Raw genomic sequence first — 4,275 nt, 5'->3', positions numbered from 1 at the left:
TATTTTTTTAGTTCTTATCATTAAGATGTGTTTGAACTTTTTACAATATTTTTTGTTTATTAACTAGGTTTTTTTTTAAAAAATATCTTCATTTTTTATTTTTTGTCATGCGTGATCTACTGGATTTCTGTTATGGGGCGAAGTACTTTGTTGGGCCATCGGCCTGGGTCATTGTATTCGGCCCGAATAGTTTCTCTCGCGCGGCTGTGGAGCACGGCGTGCGTGTGCGCTTTGGGTTTAGTCCCACCTCGCTAGTCGAGGGAGCTCCGGTCCTGTTTATAAGCGCAGCCGACGCTCACCAGTCAAACTCATATGAACACTTACCAGAGCAGTTATACACGGCGCTCGCTATCTCTCTGTCGATCTGTGGGCCCTGGATGGCAGGCCCATGAGTGTGTGGGCCTGCTCCTGTCCTTGGGCGGTCAATTTTTTTATTTTTTGTTTGTTTTTTATCAAGTACTTGACTACACCAGTAACTTGGACTGGTACTTTTTTGTCATTGGGCGGTCAATTTTTTATATTTGGTTGTTTTTGGGATCTAGCACTAGACTATACCAGTATCTTGGACTTGTACTTTTTTGTCCTTGGGCTGTCAATTTTTTTCTTTTTTCCTTTTCTTTTTTGTTTGTTTTTATATAGTACTGAGGGTCGTGACTTGCCCCCGCACCGCACCGTACCGAGGGGCATAGTTGTACTGACACATCTTCCTTGTATGGACTTTGCCCCATTTATCTATCTTAGGGGTGTGGGTGCATGGGGGGTGGGGGGGAAACAGAATAACTGCACTGCGCTTGTCAAACGAGCGCACTGCCGCGTTAGCGCGAGGCCGAGCCGGGGGGTGGGGGGTGGGGGAGGTGTGGTCGGGGCCCCTCCCCCCCCCATCCCGGCGAGGCCGAGCTAGGAACGAGCCGTAGCAAGCGACGACGCGGCGTGTCGCGGCGTCGCATGCGGAGGCGAGTCCGTAACATGACTTGCCCCCATTATCTTATATTTATTTTTAGGGGAATAACCAGCACCATTATGAATTATTTTTCATTTGTACTTTGTTGATAATTTTTTCTTGTACTGTTGTGAGTTATTATTTGTACTTTAGCCGTTTGTTTTCTCCATCTATATAACTTTTTTTTGTATTTGATTATTGGTATTATCTTTTGTAACTGGCCAGAGATAGTGGGCTTCGCCACGGTTGTGGGCTTTAGCCGTCCGTTTTCTCCCACTCATCTTTTAACCCTCCCACTCACCTTTTAACCTCCGATCTTCCCCGTTCCGCTCCTCTCCCGTCCCCAAATCGGCTCCATCTTTGTTCCCCTCTTCTTTTCTCGGAGGGGGAGTTGCTACTCCTGTTTCGCCGCGGGAGCGTCGGCCGGAGGGTTCAACCCCAGGGGTGGAGGTCCGGGTGCTCTGTTTCGTTCCTTTTTGCTCTGCCATTGACTTTGCTTGCGTCCTCTCATGTTCAGATTTTCCCTCTATTTTCTAATATGTTGCTCTCTTTGCTGTCCCAGGCTGCACTCGCTAGGGTTCCTTTGCTGTTGAACGACCGTTTGGCGGCAGTGATACTGGATTTGCGTGGCGGATTTTGTGTTTGCTAGTAAGAGTTTTGCTTTTTCTATGGCATGCTTCGTTTCTGTAATAGTTCAAATCCCTAATTGTTGTTCATGTGTCTTGCAGATCTGGTTCGGCAGATTTTAGGACTGTAGATTTCAATGGGTACATCATCCAGTCCGGACAAATTGAATGCAGGTGATTTTCCATGTATTTTGGATGATGTTTTAACAGATCTAGTTTTTAGGGTGTATAGTTGTTGCCGTATCGACTTTATAAGTTGTATGTATTTTGATATGTGTTAATTTTGTCCTGGATTGTATGGTGCGTATGGTTTTGGCAGTTGATGCAACCTGCACACAGTTTGTAGTACTTATCACCACGTGTATTTTGAACTGCTATCCTCACATTTGAATAGATTGTAGTAGTCAGTGAAGAACTAGTATGGTGGTGAAAGAGTTGTGTTTTCTGAAGTTTTGTTCTGCAAGTGGTGGGTTCATATTTTGTTTTATTCGGGTGAACTTGTAGTGTTCACATAGTTGAACTGACTGATTGTTTTTGTGCTTTTTTGCTAATTATGATGTTGTTGCAGATGTTGGAGTGCCGGTGCCTCCTGATTCTGAGAAATCAGAACGCTTTCAAGTTCTTGTGATAGAGACAAAGGTGTCCCGTCTTTCGATGAGATGATGGATATCGCTTTGGTGGAAGTCGACTTTGACGATCCGACTACGAACGTGCGAGGACGTCGCGCCTTAGCAATCGCTAAACCAACTCCGAGAGGTTATTGACCACGCCGGAGCACAATCAACCTGACCACGAGGGTCTGTTTCCTGCGAGCAAACGAAGAACAAGCAAGAAACTAAGATTGCAATCTGGATATTGCGAATATAAGATGAAAGCTTTATTGATCAAGGTGGGTTCTGTGACGCCTTTGTCTGGTCGTTGAACACAAACGAAGTACGTGAAGTTGCAGCTATGGCGAACTTTAATCTAAACAAAACCCAAAGTCTAAACGGTGCCCTAAGGGTTGTATATATGGAAGAAGAGAGGGGGAATTTCGTGGCCCTTGGTGGAGGGGTCCGAAATCAACCCTATCTCTTGTTTCCCCACACATATGGACTCTAAAAATTGTTGGAAATATGCCCTAGAGGCAATAATAAAAGTGTTATTATTATATTTCTTTGTTCATGATAATAGTCTTTTATTCATGCTATAACTGTATTATCCGGAAATCGTAATACACGTGTGAATACATAGACCACAATATGTCCCTAGTAAGCCTCTAGTTGACTAGCTCGTTGTGATCAACAGATAGCCATGGTTTCCTGGCTATGGACATTGGATGTCGTTGATAACGGGATCACATCATTAGGAGAATGATGTGATGGACAAGACCCAATCCTAAGCATAGCACAAAGGTCGGTTAGTTCGTTTGCTAGAGCTTTTCCAATGTCAAGTATCTCTTCCTTCGACCATGAGATCGTGTAACTCCTGGATACCGTAGGAATGCTTTGGGTGTATCAAATGTCACAACGTAACTGGGTGACTATAAAGGTGCACTACAGGTATCTCTGAAAGTGTCTATTGGGTTGACACGGATCGAGACTGGGATTTGTCACTCCATATGACGGAGAGGTATCTCTGGGCCCACTCGGTAATGCATCATCATAATGAGCTCAAGGTGACCAAGGTGTTGGCCACGGGATCATGCATTACGGTACGAGTAAAGTGACTTGCCGGTAACGAGACTGAACAAGGTATTGGGATACCGACGATCGAGTCTCGGGCAAGTAACGTACCGATTGACAAAGGGAATTGTATACGGGGTTTGATCGAATCCTCGACATCGTGGTTCATCCGATGACTTCATCGAGGAGCATGTGGGAGCCAACATGGGTATCTAGATCCCGCTGTTGGTTATTGACCGGAGAGTCTCGGTCATGTCTGCATGTCTCCCGAACCCGTAGGGTCTACACACTTAAGGTTCGGTGACGCTAGGGTTATCAGGAAGACAAGTATGTGATTACCGAATGTTGTTCGGAGTCCCGGATGAGATCCCGGACGTCACGAGGAGTTCCGGAATGGTCCGGAGGTAAAGTTTTATATATGGGAAGTTGTTAAACGGGCACCGGAAAGTTTCGGGGTCATACCGGTATTGTACCGGGACCACCGGAAAGGTTCCGGGGGTCCACCGGGAGGGACCACCCCTCCCGGGGGGCCACTTGGGCTGCGTAGGGATAGCTGCCAGCCCCTAGTGGGCTTGGCGCCCCCCCCCTTGGGCCCATGCGCCTAGGGTTTGGGGGGAAACCCTAAATGGGGCGCACCCCCCTTGCTTGGGGGGCAAGCCCCCCACCCCTTGGCCGCCGCCCCCCCTAGGGTTTTCCCTAGAGGGCCGGCCCCCCTTGCCCTTTCCCCTATATATAGAGGGGTGAGGGGAGGGCTGCAACACACCACAACTCAAGGCGCAGCCCCTCCCCTCCCCAACACCTCTCCTCCTCCGTACGTGCTCGGCGAAGCTCTGTCGGAGTACTGCTGGACCAACTACACCACGCCATCGTGCTGCCGTTGGAGCTGCCTTCCTCAACCTCTCCTTCCTCCTTGCTGGATCAAGACAGAGGAGACGTCTCCCGTCCCGTACGTGTGTTGAACGTGCAGGTGCTGTCCGTTCAGCACTTGGACATCGGTGATCCGAATCACGTTCGAGTACGACTCCATCATCACCATCCCCTTGGC

The sequence above is a fragment of the Triticum aestivum genome, chromosome 6B (assembly GCF_018294505.1).
Source record: "Triticum aestivum cultivar Chinese Spring chromosome 6B, IWGSC CS RefSeq v2.1, whole genome shotgun sequence".
NCBI lineage: Eukaryota > Viridiplantae > Streptophyta > Magnoliopsida > Poales > Poaceae > Triticum > Triticum aestivum.
Note: the sequence above shows the minus strand (reverse complement) of the source record.